General features: G+C 35.0%; 2 long non-coding RNA genes and 4 other non-coding genes across 6 annotated transcripts; all 6 read left to right on the forward strand.

Annotated features, from left to right (window-relative positions):
• Window positions 1-1049: 1049 nt before the first annotated feature.
• Window positions 1050-16462, forward strand: LOC114458740 (uncharacterized). Its single transcript, XR_003673133.1, has 3 exons — window positions 1050-1108; window positions 6020-6071; window positions 16432-16462. It is a non-coding gene; the product is annotated as an uncharacterized LOC114458740 (long non-coding RNA).
• trnaa-cgc (transfer RNA alanine (anticodon CGC)) lies at window positions 11076-11147 on the forward strand. The gene has a single exon. It is a non-coding gene; the product is annotated as a tRNA-Ala (tRNA).
• On the forward strand, window positions 11422-11493 carry trnaa-ugc (transfer RNA alanine (anticodon UGC)). The gene has a single exon. It is a non-coding gene; the product is annotated as a tRNA-Ala (tRNA).
• On the forward strand, window positions 11784-11855 carry trnaa-ugc (transfer RNA alanine (anticodon UGC)). Its single transcript has one exon. It is a non-coding gene; the product is annotated as a tRNA-Ala (tRNA).
• On the forward strand, window positions 12135-12206 carry trnaa-agc (transfer RNA alanine (anticodon AGC)). Its single transcript has one exon. It is a non-coding gene; the product is annotated as a tRNA-Ala (tRNA).
• LOC114458741 (uncharacterized) lies at window positions 13383-13615 on the forward strand. The gene is made up of 2 exons (XR_003673134.1): window positions 13383-13494; window positions 13564-13615. It is a non-coding gene; the product is annotated as an uncharacterized LOC114458741 (long non-coding RNA).
• Window positions 16463-18953: the final 2491 nt, after the last annotated feature.

Genomic DNA, 18953 nt, shown 5'->3' on the forward strand with positions numbered 1-18953 from the left:
TAACCAATTTACCCACAATGCCTTACGTTCTCAGATGGCGCCGCTTCTGTGGTCGTCCTACACGAGCAGCTGTAGCGGACAGACGATATGTCGTGTTGACTTCAAAACACTGTAGGATGAACCTACACAGAGGGGAGCAAATTCCTATTGAAGAAACAACAGACTGTGGTCAGTGGGAGGGGCCTAAAATGTCACTGGAAAATTCTTCGTCATCAACACGCTGTAATAGGAAAATGCTTATAACGCTCCAATGCAAAGTTCAAACTGCTTCATATTTGATACACACGATGATTGTCCATCCATAAACAACGCTCGATGACCAAATTACCCATCATGGCCAATGGGAGGGGCCTATCATGACACAGGAAAATCCCTCGCCATAACTACGCCGTTATACGAAAACGCTTGCAACTCCAGAATGCAAAGTTCAAAGTGCTTCATATTTGATACACATGATGACCGTACAGCCCCAAACAACAAACGATAACCAAAAACACCCACAATGCCTTGCGCTGTCAGAGGGCGGCGCTTCTTGGGCCGTCCTACGCCAGCAGCTCTAGCGGCAAGACGACATGTCGTGTTGACTTCAAAACACTGTAGGATGAATCTTATTAGATGGAAGCACATTGCTATGGCAAATAAACCAGGCTGTGAAAAGTGGGAGGAGCCTATCATGACACAGGAAAATCCTTCGCCATAACTACGCCGTTATACGAAAACGCTTACAACTCCAGGCCAATTCCCAAATCCCCAACAGTGGTATACGTGACCGTGGGTTACCATCCCCGGCCGCTTCATCGGAACCTATGACGCCGCTCGCGGCTTTAATTATTATTATTATTATTATTATTATTATTATTACTATTATTATTATTATTATTATTATTATTATTATTATTATTATTATTATTATTATTATTATTGTGTACTTAGTAAAAGTAGTCCTGTGAAAATACTATTGTAGAGGAGCGGAACCTTCGGCACTATAGATTGCAGTTCCCCGGTTACATTAGTGTGGACTCACTTCCTGTTTCCGCTCATACGGAATTTGGGAGAAGACGAGTGTGCATCGTGGTTCCTACTCTAACACTCTACATGTACTTTACAGGTTAGTGCTTGGTTTAAAACAACTGTTTATGAAAGCTTTAGGCTTTCATTACTTATAAGTCACTTTGTTTTGATAAGTTGTGCAACTTGTGATGTCAGTTTTATAGACTTTAACAGCGGTAGAACCGAGCCGCCTCGCCACGGTAGTCTCGCGATATTTAGTGTAATTCCCGCTATAGTTAAAGGTATTGTGGACGATGTTTAAAAAAAGAAACGCCCTCTCCACATTTTGTGGAAAGAAAAAAAAAAAACGCACATGCGCAACACGCCTACGTGTGCGGGAGAGCGTGCACGAGCCCCGTTGTCCTCGTGCACAGCTCTGTTTACAAGTTGGTGTGGACATCGGTCATACAAGCTCTCCACCGGTAAGTGAAAATTGACAATTAGGAGGACCAATAGTCTTGATGATCCACCCGGAAGCTAAACATCATCTACAATACCTTTAATATATATAGCTAGAGGCACCGAAGGGTAACTGAAATTTGCACTATTTACATGGAAACCTATAGCACATTAAAGCTGCAGTATGTGTCAATTTCTGTTGTTACAATAAGTCATCTGGAAATGTAATAAGCAGTTGTTACATATGGTTTTGGATAACAAAAGATGAGTGAACATGGAATTGCACTTTATTTTGATTTAATTCATCATTGTTTGTACTGGATATTGAAAGCACTGAACTGTATTATTGTAAATGAGTTTCAAAGAGAGAATTAATATACGCAATCTGGGAAAAGACAATTGTGCAGCGTGGTTCCTACTCTTATACTCTACATGTACTTTACAGACATTCTCTTTGTTAACGTGGACACCGTGCCAGCCGGGGCCCGTAACATAAGCACACAAATATGGTACAGATTTCATTACAGGATTACATTTTTGGTCTGGATTCTGGTTTTCAGATTAATTTTGTTATGAAGTAAAGTTTTATTTTTGTAAAACTACATTTTTCATTCACAAAAGTCTATATTTAAAGCTGCTTTCACATTTTCTAAATGAGTTAAACATGTTTTTAACTCATTAAGTTAGTGGTCAAAAGTTTTAATTACAGTTTTTCCAATTCTTAATATAATTTACATAATGTACAAATATTTTAAGTCCCAAAAAATACAAATATAATATAAAGACAGGGATACAAAGTGGTGGATTGAGCGGTGCTGTTCTAATCTACTCCCCGACAAAAAAATTAAACATGCCTGTGGCACACACACACACAGCCTACTCAAAGGGTAAACAAACAAACAAATAAATAACAAATAATTTTTTTTAACTAAAATTTGCTAAATAAAAATCGTTCTTATCTACAAATTCGATGAATCGATTAAATCGATTTTTTTTTTGCCCAGCCATAGCTAGAGACACAGGAGAGTAACTGAGTTTTGCGCTATTTACATAGAAACCTATAGCACATTAAAGCTGCAGTATGTGTAAATTTCTGGTATTACAATCAGTCATCTGGAAATGTAATAAGCAGTAATTACATATGGTTTTGGATAACAAAAGATGAATAAATATAGAATTGCATTCTTTTTTGACTTAATTTGTCATTGTTTGTACTGGACATTGAAATGTATTGTAAATGAGCTTCAAAGAGAATTAATATACACAATCTGGTAAAAGACAAGAGTGCTGTGTGGTTCCTACTCTTAAACTCTACATGTACTTTCCAGTGTTTTGCAGTCATTCTCTTTGTTAACGTGGTCACCGACCGGGACTCGTAACATAGGCAGGACCCTAAAAGCTCATCCTGTACATTGCTTTGGTTAAAGACTTATCTTTTAATATAACCCTTAGTAAGATAATGTACTTTCATGTGATTAACTGAATATATAATGTTCATGTTTTAAAAAAAAATATTTGAACAGATATGGACAAATCAACACAAAGGGGAAAAAACCCAAGATTTATTAATTGTAAGATTATTATACGTTAATATTACCTTGTTCTGATCACATTTTCCTGCATGGTGAAACACATTTATTAGCTCTTATTAGGGGTGGGCGATATGGGAAAAACATCATATCACGATTTTTTATTTGTAAAATCACGATCACGATTTTTTTAATTCAAATCATTAAGACTATTTTAAAGTTATTTATTAGTAAAACAAATAAATTCACCTTCTTAAAACTGTCGCCCTAAATGGGAATAAATGAATAAAAGATCATTTAAGACATGGTCATTTTCTAATAATTTTTAAAAATGTATGTAAGTTATTTATCAAACTGGTTCCAAGTACAATTAACATCAAACAAAAGGGTGACAAGTTATTTTAGTCTCAGTCTTTTTACTTTGTTTAACTAAAGTGGTGTAGCATTAGCATCACTTGCTACATAACAAGGCATCATATCAGTCTAGTGATTTGTTTGTTATTGAGTAACACACTCATAATAATAAAATCCTACTTTAAACAGTGTTTAAACGCCTCATTTCACACAGTTTATACAATCATATCCTTTATAAGATAAAACGTTACTGCTTTGGTTACATTAGGCCTGGGTGATATTACGGAGCGTATTTCTGACCTGTTTAAGCACTTAATAATTCTTTGGTGTCTGTAATGCTGACATGCTGACTAGTAGTGGTGCAACGGATCAAAAAACGAACGGTTCTGATCGTATCACGGTTTTGATTCACGGATCGGATCATTTTTCTGATCAGCAGAAAAAACAGAAAGAGACCAGACGAATAACTTTACTCTCCATTTATTTAGTAGAACACTTAGTGCAACATTTCTCTGCTCATTAAATACAAACAACATTTAACTTGAGGTGTCAATCCAATGATTACATAACATTTTTAATCATATAAAGTGTAATATAAGGCATGATACATCATCCTTTAAACAGGTAATTACAGGTAATTACATACACATAAATGTATGGAGAAGAAAAAAAAAAAAAACAAGTTATGACACCTTTTTTAAACATGGAGAGTGAATTAAAGAATAGTTTATGTCCACATCATCAAAAAAAGCAGATCTGAGTTTATAATTTAAATTTCCTACAATAGTCAAGGATGGCCATCTGGACTAGAGCTAATATTTATTTAATAAGAGCTTTAAAAGACATGGATGGAGACATGACGACATTCATACAGACTTATTATGCACACAGAACTGTTCCTTTCTCTGCCTCCCTCTGTCTCTCTCTCTCTTCAACTCTCACACAATCACACACAGATACACGACCAGGAGCGTGAACCACACATGTGTGGGTACGGTCGCTCTGTCGCGCACACACACACACACACACACACACGGACGTCGCAAATGGAACAGGCTTCATCGAGGCATTACTAATAATGATGGTTCTGATCGTGATTCATGGATCAGATCATTTTTCTGATCAGCAGAAAAAACAGAAAAAGACCAGACAAATAACTTTACTCTCCATTTATTTAGTAGAACACTTAATGCAACATTTCTCTGCTCATTAAATACAAACAACATTTAACTTGAGGTGTCAGTCCAATGCTAAAATAACATTTTTAAACATATAAAGTGTAATATAAGGCATGATACATCATATTTTAAACAGGTAATTACCATACACACAAGTGTATTTAATTACCTGTAATTACTGGTAATTACTATACACATAAGTGTATGGAGAGAAAAAAAAAGTTATGACACATTCTTTTTTAAACATGGAGTGAATTAAAAACTAGTCTATGTCCACATCATGAAAAAGAATGAAAGAAGAAGAAAAAAAAGCAGATCTGAGTTTATAATTTAAATTTCCTACAATAGTCAAGGATGGCCATCTGGACTAGAGCTAATATTTATTTAATAAGAGCTTTAAAAGACATGGATGGAGACATGACGACATTCATACGGACTTATTACGCACACAGAACTGTTCCTTTCTCTGCCTCCCTCTGAGTGTCTCTCTCTCTCTTCAACTCTCACACAATCACACACAGATACACAGCCAGGAGCGTGAACCACACACATGTGGGTACGGTTGCTCTGTCACACACACACACAAATGGAACAGTCTTCATCGAGGCATTACTAATAATGATTTAAAAAAATATATATATTTCTTCCGTCAACCAATCCGCGGACCACGTGCGTGCCGAACCATGGAGAGCGATCCGTGCCGATCATGGATCAATGATGATCCGTTGCACCACTATTGACTAGCAAATGGTGTGATTTGGCAGAGAAAAACCTTTGGATGTGCTGTGTATTGACCACAGACGGCACCGCAAGGGTTAAAATGTGAACTACAGACGGTTCTACAATCTCCGTGATTTGGGAGATCGTCATGTTTTAATCCTTAACTACGGTGGCTGGGAAGTGTCAGGTGAATGCATTTACAGAAACGAACACAAATGCAAACCGGCCACAACGGAAGTGTTTCTGATGGACCGGTATTACAGACGGACGGGTATTATGATATGATAGCCTGATATGAAAAATACAAGAGTATCCTAATCAACTTTCACTTACTTTCTTACGCGTTTCGATGTCTTCCTCCTGTTCTTCTCTGTTCTGGTGGGTTAAAAACATCCGCCAGAAACGTGTCCGTCTGTAATACCGATCCGTCGGAAACACTTCCGTTGTGGCCATTTTGCATTCGTGTTGTGACCTTTTTGCGTTTGTGTTCGTTTCTTTAAATGCATTCACCTGACACTTCCCGGTCACCGGGTTTCCGCAACTATAAGTTCCTGGACAGGAGTCCAAAGTAATATTTATCCATCATATTGGCTCTCATTATGATGAAATCACTTTTTATCAATAATTTACAGTTTTTTAAAAAACAGAACATGTTTCTGTGTCTTTTTTAGAGATATACAGTATTTGTTGTGTGGATGGGAAGTAGCAGGTTATAGACCAGAAATGAGGGTATTTTATATTGACTGTTTTCTGTTTCCATCTTAACATATAATGTCTATGTTTCCACAGGAGAATCAACAGAAGTGTAAATGACATGGATGGCAGCACTGCACAACAACAGGTCAGTGTAGCTGCTCTCCACCTATTTTAACAACTGTACTGGCTGCACAACATGCTATATTAGCCAATCATACACAATAATGCTTTGGTCATTTTTTAATCCTTCACTTTCATAAAAACACAATCCTAATATCACACAGTGGTAAATGAAGTAAAATACACTTAATATGATGCTACTGATGACTTTTGTGTGTCTTGTTGCTGAAATGTGATATAAATAACCTTGTCTTACGTTGCCTAAATATAAATCCTTCATTTAAAACCTGACTCACTGATCATGTGACAGTACATTTATCTCCCTGGTCCAGTATAAGAATTCATATCAACAGTCAGACGACAACTATAATTTAACAGTAATGATTTCATCTCCTTCCTAAAATCACCAGTTGTACAGATCAGTAAATGAACAATTATCAGTTGTATAATGATCCATGCATGCTTTAGAAAAGAAGGTACCACATACAATCATCACCATCAATCTATGATCAGCTGAATCTATACACATGATCAGTGTGAGTGAGTGAGTGATGTCAGTGTTTCTAAGGTGAGTGTGATATGATGAGTGAGTGAGTGAAGGACAATTGTTATTTGTTCATCTGTCTTTGTGAGTGGATCATTTCTCAATGACTGGTGTTAAAATCATTGATGACTCATGTTATTTTATTTTTCTATTGAGATCATAACCATTGAGGCCATCTTATGTCATTATATTCCTATGGAAATATTTGATCATCTTTAAAGTTAAGAAGCACATCAACATGCTGATGAATAGTTGACTTATAACTAGTGTACCGTAGTTTAATGAGATTTGAAAAATGTTTTAATGTCAATATTAAGTTTTCAAACAGTGGCTGAAATAACAGGTCATTTATTTTATATCATTTTAAAAGACGTAAGCAAAGTATAACAGGTTACATGTATTTTATTTTTATTTTGCAGAAATTCTGAATTCATGAATTAAGTTAACAGTAGCATAACTTAACATCTGCATTGTTTCACCTCATGAATTAAATTCAGAGGGTCCAGCTCTGATAGTGGGGTCTCCTAACCCTCTTCCCCTGGTCAGGGGTCTGTAACCTTTACTCTACAAGGAACCATTTAACCTCATCTCACCTGGATTAAAGTCCTCCTGGAGCCATAAATACCTTCTCTATGAAGACAATACAGTGTATTACATTATATACAGTTATAATTATATAGAATAATGTTTGATTAAATTATTTTTTATTGATCATGTAAATAGAAACCTAAGAACAGCTTAAAATAAAATAAATCAACATCAAGAAATAAAACAGTATCTTGCATCTTCAAATTCTTACACATCTCAGTTTACATGAACATAGAGCTCGGCCATTTTGCCTAAAAAAAATCTCAGATTTTTAAAAAGAAAAATTCAAGTTTCGATTTGATTTTCAATATTTTTTTAATGCACTTTAAAATGAGTGCAGTCATCAGATTTATTGTCAAAAGTGCAACTTTATTTCTGTGATTGTCCTCAAGAGTTAAAATGCATAGAATAATCTCAAAATAAAAGTAAATAAGGCTGTTATTCAACAATTTCAAACTTTATTCCAGGTTTAAGCAAAAGTGCAACAACAACTTCACAGTAGCTTAAATTTTCTGATTAAGAAATCATATAACTACATATTTTATAACATTACAGTTAAAAAAATAATAAACTCTTTCCTTAGCATCTCAGCATAGTGTGAATAAAAAATTGAACATGCCTGTGGCACACACACACATACAGCCTACTCAATGGGTAAACAAATCTAAACAAAGAGGAGGCGGGCTCACATCGGAATGCGAAAAAGTAAAAAAAAACTGGTGGGAAAAAAAATAAATATCTAAATATTAATTGAAACTCAAATTTTTTAATTAAAAATTGTTTTTATCTACAAATTTGATTCATCCATTAAATCGTTTTTTTTTTTTTACGTAACCAGGATACAAAAAACATGTAACTGTAATCTGTGACAGTATATTAAAAAATGTGTAATCAGATTACATGTTTTTTTTTATAAAAACGGGGATTATTTTGAGGGATTACATTTTAAAAGCAAGCAGAATATGCATCAGTGCATCAACACACAGTGCACGTTCACTACAACAAAAGAACACGTAAAACAAGCTGTAACAATCTTGTGATGACGTAAACAGCGCTGACACCGTGCGCTTGTCTGAAAACAGACCAACGTGTCCGTGGACTCACAGAGCTGAAGAGTTTTCTAAACAGAGTTGATGGATCAGTACGTGTGTTTTATGTTTCTGTGTCACATCAACACTGTAGTACCGTGGGACCTCTACACAACAATCTGAAGCAGGGCACGTATGGCGTTATATTTGTGCCACAACTCTGCTGTCAGTGCACGTCTGAACTTTATCACGACTGTAAATGGTCCACGTTATAAATATTATCTGTTGATTGGATTAAAAGTAAACCAGCGAGTTAAAGACATGTACACAGAGCTGTGTGTGCATCTAAAGAAATAAATATAACCAATAGAAGCTGATTTTTCATCAATAACTTTAATGCACTTTGTGTTTTAATTAGATAAAATATTTAATGTGACTCTTCCAACAGCTCAGTTATAGGCCTGTACAACATTATTTAATGTATGAGTGGGGTCAGGTTAAACTATTTTATTTTATATTGTTGGAATGTCTGTGCTAAATAAACATTTTCTTATTTTTAATTTATTTATTCTTTAAAGCATTAACATTAATTTATACAATTGCAATGTTTTAATTTTAGTGGTTAGTTCTAAATATGGGCGATAATGATAAAAATCACAATAAATAAAAACTATAAATAAAATAAATAAATAAAAAAATTCACAACTTAGTGTAAACAGGTTCCTTACAAACACAAATATATGTGAATACATCACTAGACACATTTAAAAAGGCTACAATAACTGCTGACTCAAACAGCTCATGAGCTGATATTTTATGAAATATATTTGTGCATGTGGATCACTATTAGTGTTACTGTATGTAATTCATTTATTTCATCACTTGAAATAAAATTATTATTATTAAAAAAATCACAAATAACTTCAATAGTGTTTTTACTGCTGATGAAATATAATTGAAAATATTGCGCTCACAAAGGTGACAGTGGCTCTGGTGGTAGTGGGTCGTCCTCCGATCGAGAGGTTGGGGGTTCGATCCTAGTACCTGACTATGTGTCGAAGTGTCCTTGGGCAAGACACTGAACCCTAAGTTGCTCCCAGTGGTCGACTAGCGCCTTGCATGTCAGTCCTGTCCCACTGGTGTGTGAATGTGAGAGTGATTGGGTGAATGAGCTGATATGTAAAGCACTTTGAGACTGTTTCAGTGTGGTGATAAAGCGCTATATAAAATCAAGTCCATTTACCAAGTTGGGATGAATTAATGGTGACATTAGTTAATATTTATTTCACACAACGTGTGACATGTTTAGCTTTTATTCTTCCATACAAGTGTTTAATCTGATCATAAACAAATCAATGGCTCTGTGGTTTTGACAGTAAAAGATGTTTTTTTTTTTTTTTACTTGGTCTATTAGTCCTTATATGGAGTGGTTAGCGTTAACCCTGTCTGTGTGTCGGTGTGTTAGCTTAGCATAGTTAGCTTTAGTTGAGTTTCCAGTTCATAATCGTTGCTACAGGTTCATCTCTGTTCAGTGTTTGTAGAACTTTGGGTGGATCTGATGGAGGAACTTAGACTGGTTCACTTTGTTGGATGGTTGTCTGGTTTTAACCCAGTAGTGATCTATGATGTATCACTGCAAGGCAGCTTCTGGTAGCCGTGACAAACACCTCACACACACACAGACGGTGGTGTGTGGGCGGTGGCGGTGCACGTCAGAGCTTCCGTAAACAACGTTCCGCTCCAGAGAATAATAAGTTGTTGACAACAAACAGTCACAGTTTTGGTCCGTGGAACATGTTTTTTTTTGGGGCATTCTTGGCTAAATTGAGGGACAAATGGCCCGTGGCCCTCGCTAATTTCTGAATTTTTTTGTTTATATCGAGGTATGACAAATTCTTACCGGTGAGAATGTTTCTTATGATAAATCATAAAATAACGCACATTCCTACTTAGTACACATTCAGAGCCACAAATGCAATGGGGGACTAATAATTTGCATAATTTCTTTTGGTGTTAAAGTTTCGGCCAAAAAATTTCATTTGGGTACATCCCTAATGGAAACTCGTACATCATGTTTCATTATTGATTTGACTTTGCTTTTATCGACAGCTTGAGTCATGAAGTAAAAATGCAAATGGAAAAGACAGACAAAATGAAAAAAGCAAAATGGAAAAAGAATGATTTCATTTATATATTTTTTCATTATTGATATTTTTTATTTCCACATGCATTTCCTTTTAATTTTGGCTTTCCTGTGATTCCATAGAATCTAACCTTTTAATATGTCTCGCTGCCTGTAGATTAGTAGGAGGGCATGGGGAGGGACCACACCACAGCTCTGCCCAAAAGGTTTTGTGAGGATGTGATTATCACAGTTTTAAAAGCCTTTTCTCAGGAAAATCCAAATCTAAATTTTTTCAAGTCTTATGGCTTACTATTGCCTTCCCACCGATTGTGGGCATTTGCAACTTGTTACTCTTTTTTTTTTCTTTCTCATTTTTTGTGAACACAATTGGGGATGTAGCTCAGTGGTAGAGTGCATGCTTTGCATGTATGAGGCCTCAGGTTCAATCCTTTTCATTTCCAAAAAACAAAAGCTCATGCATTGAGAAGTTCTGTGCCTTCTTTCTGAATTTGGTGTTTGTCACATTTTCTCATTTTTTATGCTCTTCTGCATTTTAATCCCAGTTTAAGTGTGCACATCATATTTAGACTAGTTTTTAGGGTCTTTTGATAGCCTTTTCTCAAAAAAAAAAAAAAATCCAAATTTTTCAAGTCATATGCCTTACTATTGCCTTTTGTATGATTTTGGGCATTTGCAACTTTTTGCTCATTTTTTTTTTTTTTCTCATTTTTTGTGAAGACAATTGGGGATGTAGCTCAGAGGTAGAGTGCATGCTTCGCATGTATGAGACCCCAGGTTCAATCCCTGGCATCTCCAAGAAACAAAAACTCAATGTTTGTGAACTTGTATGCTTTCTTTCTGCAATGGGTGTTTGTCACATTTTTCATGCTCTTCTGCATTTTAATCCCAGTTTAAGTGTTCACATCATATATAGACTAGTTTTTAGGGTACTTTTGATAGCCTTTTCTCAGAAAAATCCAAATCTAAATTTTTTTCAAGTCTTATGCCTTACTATTGCCTTCCCTCCGATTGTGGGCATTTGCAACTTTTTGCTCATTTTTTTTTTTTCTCATTTTCTGGGAACACAATTGGGAATGTAGCTCAGTGGTAGAGCACATGCTTTGCATGTATGAGGCCCCAGGTTCAATCCCTGGCACCTCCAAAAAACAATAACTTATGGGTTGTGAAGTTCTATGCCTTCTTTCTAAATTGGGTGTTTGCCACTTTTAATCAATTTTCATGCCATTCTGCATTTTAATTCCAGTTTAAGTGTGCACATCATATTTAGACTAGTTTTTAGAGTCTTTTGATAGCCTTTTCTCAGAAAAAAAAAAGAAAAGAAAACTCCAATTTTTTTTAAGTCATATGCCTCATTATTACCCTACCTCCGATTTTGGGCATTTGCAACTTTTTTCTCAATTTTTTTTTTTCTCATTTTTTGTTTAGAGGACAGGGGATGTAGCTCAGTGGTAGAGCGCATGCTTTGCATGTATGAGGCCTCAGGTTCAATCCCTGGCATTTCCAAAAAACAAAAACTCATGGATTGTGAAGTTCTGTGCCTTCTTGCTGAATTGGGTGTTTGTCACATTTTTCTCATTTGTTATGCTCTTCTGCATTTTAATCCCAGTTTAAGTGTGCACATCATATTTAGACTAGTTTTTAGGGTCTTTTAATAGCCTTTTCTCAAAATAAAAAAAAATCCCAAATTTTTCAAGTCTTATGCCTTATTATTACCTTAAGTCCAATTCTGGGCATTTGCAACTTTTTTCTCATTTTTTTTCCTCATTTTTCATCAAGACAACAGGGGATGTAGCTCAGTGGTAGAGCGCATGCTTAGCATGTATGAGGCCCCAGGTTCAATCCCTGGCATCTCCAAAAAACAATAACTCATGGGTTGTGAAGTTCTATACCTTCTTTCTAAATTGGGTGTATTTCATATTTTTCTCATTTTTTATGCTCTTCTGCATTTTAATCCCAGTTTAAGTGTGCACATCATATTTAGACTAGTTTTTAGGGTCTTTTGATAGACTTTTCTCATAAAGAAAAAAAAAAAATCTAAATTTTTTCAAGTCTTATGCCTTACCATTGCCTTCCCTCCGATTGTGGGCATTTGCAACTTTTTGATCATTTTTTTTTTTCTCATTTTTTGTGAACACAATTGGGGTTTAGCTCAGTGGTAGAGCGCATGCATAGCATGCATGAGGCCCCAGGTTCAATCCCTGGCATCTCCAAGGAACAGAAACTCAATGATTGTGAAGTTGAATGCCTTCTTTCTGAATTGGGTGTTTGTCATATCTTTCTCATTTTTCATGCTCCTCTGCATTTTAATCCCAGTTTAAGTGTGCACATCATATTTAGACTAGTTTTTAGAGTCTTTTGATAGCCTTTTCTCAGAAAAAAAAAAAAAAAAACCTCCAAATTTTTTCAAGTCTTATGCCTTACTATTGTCTTACCTCCGATTTTGGGCATTTGCAACTTTTTTCTCATTTTTTTTTTCTCATTTTTAATCACAAAAACAGAGGATGTAGCTCAGTGGTAGAGCGCATGCTTAGCATGTATGAGGTCCCCGGTTCAATCACTGACATCTCCAAGGAACAAAAAGCTCTATGCCTTCTTTCTGCAATTTGTGTTTGTCACATGTAGGCCGTTTCATTTAAGCGGTTGGAGGAACAGAGTACAGCTAAGGCCACGTTTCCAGGTGCAGACCAAAGTGTATTTATTAATGATTTCCAAGTAGAAAAGTATTTACAAAGAAAAAGGCAAAAAACAAGGTTAAAACATGTGCAGAGCTCCAAACATAGCTCACATCCTGCAGCACTCTTCTTCAACAATGAAGCTGAGCAGCTTTTATAGGCCGACAGATGATTAAGTCCCAGCCTATTCTGCAGCACAGGAAAATTCTTAAAAACAACAATTTTATTCTTTCACACTATACCTTACAAATCTAACAATGTAAAAACATTTCATTACCTCTACCAAATATATATGTTTTATTAAGTTAACGATATCTACATTAAAACAAACATCTAATTTAGCACAACATTTAAATCAAACACCCCTCCTGCTCCTCACACAATGGTCCCTCCTGGAATCTTCTTAAGGTGCTCCGGCTCTCTGGGGAATCTTTTAGCCGGAACACCTGGGACCAGACCAGAGATACAAAGTAAGTTCATTTATCAGACAATTATACATTTTATCTTTAGTTTCACTCATACTTTACTCTCTGTTGCAGGTCCACAACCATGGGAAAAGACAATCAATAAACATCCATTTTACAAAGATAATATGCATGTGTCTTTTGTAAACAAGTAATGGACTTGCTTCATTACATCACATTTTTCTCATTTTTCATGCCCTTCTGCATTTTAATCCCAGTTTAAGTCTGCACATCATGTTTAGACTAGTTTTTAGGGTCTTTTAAAGGCTTTTTAATGGAGGTCATAGTAACCTGTAGACAATAGTTGATGCTAATGATAAACAATCAAACACACAAAGAACGTCTAACACCGTCATTCACTCACACTTCCCTGTGGGAACGGAATGTAAGACACTATGACTCTTTCTTCGCTTATGCCCCGCCCATTCCCCAGCCTTCCAGTCAATCAACACTCAGAATACATGTAAACAAAACTCACATTGGCAGAGAAAGCTGCATATAAACATGATGCCTTCATGACCATGGGAAACTATAGTTGTTCCCTGTGCTCCAGCAGCAAATGATGAGAATGAGCAATGAAAAAAAAAGGTGAAAAATGAAGTTTTCTTGAAGTTTACTGTTCACAGGAATTTAAAAGTATTTTCTTACATTTACCAAAGACCTGACTTATTACACTTTAAGACAATTCAGAATTATTTTAATTTCTGGATGTTTGCTTTTATTTACAATAATTTATTTATGTTTATGGTTGTGTCTCTTATTATACAGTTAGATTTGTTGTGCAACCACTGGAACATTAGAACAAAACCTTTGTGAGACTCAAAGGAATGAGAATGTGTTGAGTTTACAATGTGTCTGTTACCACTTTATTTACACAGCCTGTTCTGTGCTTTGAATTGATTTAAGTCATTTCAGTTTTGGTGTGTGATCTGATGATATTAGATCATTAAGGATTAAAACATGACGACGATCTCCCAAATCACAGAGATCTTAGAACCATCTGTAGTTCACATTTTAACCCTTGCATTGCCTTGTCTGTCATATGTCTGTGGTCCATACACAGAACATCCAAAGGTTTTTTTATCTGCCAAATCACATCATTTACTAGTCAGTGTGTCAGCATTACAGACATTACAGAATTATTAAGCACTTAAACAGGGCATAAGTACGCTCTAACCCCCCCTCCCCCCTAGTGCACAGACACACTCCATCAGTTCTGAGTGTTGAAGCACTGAGACACGTTTGAGGAAACACTGCATGTATTTCTCTTCTCTAACTAACTCTCTGTTGCTCCACAGTAACAGAGCTGCTGCTGCAGCTCAATGGGCTGTTTACACTTTCTTAAAGAGACAGTGTCCTGAATGTGATTTACTTTAAAAAGGACTTTCAGCCACTCAGAGCTGCCCTGAAAGAAGCAATGCTACAGAATTAATAAAAGGGTCTTTGTGGCATTTTTCTCCATCGACTTTGGGCCATTATTGTTTTTTTTGTAAAACTTAATAAAAATAAATGGTTTATATCACCTATTGCCATTTAAAGGAAAAATAGAGAGAATGAATATTGGTCCATATCACCCAGGCCTAATGTAACCAAAGCAGTAACGTTTTATCTTATAAAGGATATGAATGTCTAAATTGTGTGAAATGAGGCGTTCAAACACTGATTAAAATAGGATTTTATTAATATGAGTGTGTTACCTCAATAACAAATAGAAATCACTAGATTGATCTGCTACCTGGTTATGTAACAAGTGTTGCTAATGCTAATGCTACACCACTTTAGTTAAACAAAGGAAAAAGACTGTGACTAAAATAACATGTCAGCCTTTTTGTTTGATGTTAATCGTATTTGGAACCAGTTTGATAAGTTGCTTACATACAATTTAAATGATCTTTTATTCCTTCTTTTCCATTTAGGACGATGATTTTAAGTAAGTTTGTTTTATTAATAAATCACTTTAAAATGGTCTAAATTATTTGAATGAAAAAAACTGTGATAAAATTGTGATTGTGAATCGCCCACCCCTCTGCTCAGGTCATGTTCACTGTGGTCGGTTGGCATGCAGATATCTTGCAGTGAAGAAGAGATGCTATGCTAGCAGACAGAGCTCATAGAAAAACGTGACTTTTACAGATATTCACGTAATATTACAGATATTTTTTGGTGCTAAAGGGGTAAGGAATCATTTATGAACATGTTTAAAAGTAGAAGGCGGCCAGATAGAAAGTATTAGCAGATTACTCCCGCCGCCAACTCTTCTGGATAGCAAATTTAAATTTTCACAGTATCGATGTGATTCATGATACCTATGAATCGATTTTTAACTGCCTTACGATTAATCGTTACATCCCTAATGAGATTCAATTATTAATGTAAATATTCAAATTTTTACTAATGCACCAAGATAAAGCTGTAGTTTCTACTATTTACATCATTAGTTTTAATGAGAATGTTTTCCATATCCAAGTAAAATTGGTACTGCTTGATATCCTTAAATCAATCAAAAGTGAATCAAATCAGTAGATTTATGCCCTACATTACCTACATGACATGTGACCTTTCATCTACAATAGTTTAAAGTAGGGACGTTACATTCTGATATAGATATCTGATACTAGTCCAATATTAACAAAAAACTATTATCACATTATATAGGCCTGTATCTAAAATGTGTGATATAAACACTCTGATCTAATCAGTTCATTCCATACTCCGCTCCAGCTTTTCTAATTAATAGGTCAGTTTTTTTCTTTTTCTTTTTTTCCTCAACGTTGCAGAATCGGTAAAGTTAAACTGTTTCCACTGAAGACCTTCATTTTCCTCCACATCATGTGATCTCTGAACAAACTGATAGTTTTAGTCAATTTCAAAGTGATGACACTGCAAAGGATGGATGAATATTTCTAGATCCTTCATGTTCATTCTGTCTCTTCCATCCTTCAGGTGGAGCTGATTCCATGCTGATGTTACAGGTGAATGGAGGATTGTGGAACCACTCAGCCGTGACAGCAAACATGGACTCCTCAGAAAAGGTGAGAAATGAGCGGAACAAAACCAGTGAATGTAGAACCAGTGAAAGACACCATTATGGCTGTACTCATACTGCCAGCTCAGGCTGTTCCAAGCTCACAGCAGGAATCCCCCCTCCCTGTCCCTTTTCTGGTACGGTACAACGGACGTGATCACCAGCTCAACTCGGTTCACACAGAGAAACTAGTCATCTCGTTCATTTACGACACACATGGCATTACGTCAACATTAAGCGACTCTGTTCATACCTGTCAAGTTTTGGATTTGAAAATAAGGGAATTTACATGTAGCCCTCCATTAACACAGACCTTTAATACATCACAACTGTACTTGGTCCACGTTATAAACATCATTACTCTGATAGAATTAAACGGTGTAATCACAGCTTCAATGCATTTTGTGTTTTAATTAGGGCTGCACCATTTTCACAAAAAACCTAATTTCGATTTTTCTGACAGATATTTCGATTTGATTTACAATTTTTAAAAAGATTTCATACATTTAAAAGCATTTTTTTTCCCAAATTCTGTTTTCCACATCAATTTTTTTAAAATTCCGTTTTTTTAGAAATATTAATGAATTATTTCACAAAATATTAGTTTTTAACTCCTGTAAGGAAACAAAATACTAATAAATAAAAAAAAAACCTTAATTCCTTTTGAGCACAATTATTTTAGTTTTGTTTTGTAAAAGTTTGTAATATGCTGCTCAAATGAATGAATGAATGAAAAATGAATGAATGAATGAATGAAAAATAAAGTAGATACAATTAAAAAGAAGATATAAGTTGTACTGTAAGAAAACAAAATAAAAACTAATAAAAAAGGAGACTATAATTGAACAAAAATGTATGTCAAAAATAAAAATGTAATTTAAAGTAATGAGTAAAATACAATTAAAAGGTAGATATAAGTTGTAGTGACATGGATTATTCTGACTGCTCCTTTTTAATTATTCATGTCATATAAAGATGTATGAGAACAGCATTAATGTCACTATATTTACCCTCAGGGATCAATGATTTACTGAATCTGATCAGGTTTATTGATTAAGTTTTGATCAACTTAATTTAAATTAACCTCATTTAAATGATCCTGATGACATCATTCCAGAACGTAATGATTAAACAAAGCTAAATGTGCAAACATCACGTGTAAGAAGTGTTTTTTCACCACTCGAGGCTAGAATATTTTACAGTATCAGAAGTTATCAATAATCTATGATGTTTCATACTCTACAATCTCTGGTATTGATGGTCTACAACAGAACAACTTTATCCAGATGTTCTGTAGCTCTGATCAAGTGAAGCTGATTAAAGCTGAGTCATGTTTTCACGGAGCACAGCAGCGCTATGAGAAACAGACAGAGCTTCACAGACATGTTAAAGTTAAACAGACACTGGTGTCTCTGATGTAGGAGTCAGTGATGATTTGTGTAGTTTTTTACCAGGTTAGACGGTGTTTAGGTGGTGTTTGAAACGACTACAAAGAGAGTTGGAAGGACATTTCTGCATAAAAAATGTTCTTTCCCTCACAGTGACGGTGTTTAAACCCAATTCTGTGAATTTCCGTTGCGTTCACCTGAGGTCAGGTGTAGATGTAGTTCTACAATTAGACACTAGATGGAGCCTCAACATAAGTATTAGGTCTAAGCTCCTCCTTCTACTACTTTGACTGAAAATCTATCACACCTGTGTGTTTGGACTCTCAGATAATGTAGTGGAGGAGCTCAGAGATGTTGTTAGTGAGTGTCTTCAGATTTATTGAATTATTATGTTTATTTTAAGCTCCTAAAAGCACGTATTTAAGTTAGAATATAGGTCATGTTAAAGTACACAGGCTGATTCAATGTTTATATGTATTTTGACCCAAATGTAAGTTAACTCTACAGCCAAAGTGTTTGGCTTTACCAGTTTGTTTGTTTAGTGACATCTTAGTCAAAATACATTAAGGTACTATTTGATCCAATTGATATAATATATATATAGTGATTTCATAGTGTAATTTAGGTTAAAACAATGAAGACTAAAATCACAGATATGTTAAGAATAATAAATATTGGTTAAGAGATTCAGATAAATAAGTTTACATAAATACTAAAATTAATAAATAAGTTTATGGGTAAAATACATTCTTAAAAAGTTTGACTTTAATTAAAATGGATACAATTTGTACAGCAAAGCACATGATTTAATTTTACAAATAGAAATAGTTAAACATTGTAGGTTGATTTAAAAACATTAAACATTAAATAGCAGAAAATTAATTTATTTAATAAATAAAATGTTTAAAATAGGAAAAGCTCAGGTGGTTCATTCTTTTAAAAACATTTGATTAGAACTCATTCTTCCTTTCTCTCTTTTTCATCCTTTTCTTTAAGGTTTTAAACCTGCTACAAAACCTACAACAAAACTGAATAAACTTTTAAAAGCTGAG

Source organism: Gouania willdenowi, unplaced genomic scaffold (assembly GCF_900634775.1).
Source record: "Gouania willdenowi unplaced genomic scaffold, fGouWil2.1 scaffold_174_arrow_ctg1, whole genome shotgun sequence".
NCBI lineage: Eukaryota > Metazoa > Chordata > Actinopteri > Blenniiformes > Gobiesocidae > Gouania > Gouania willdenowi.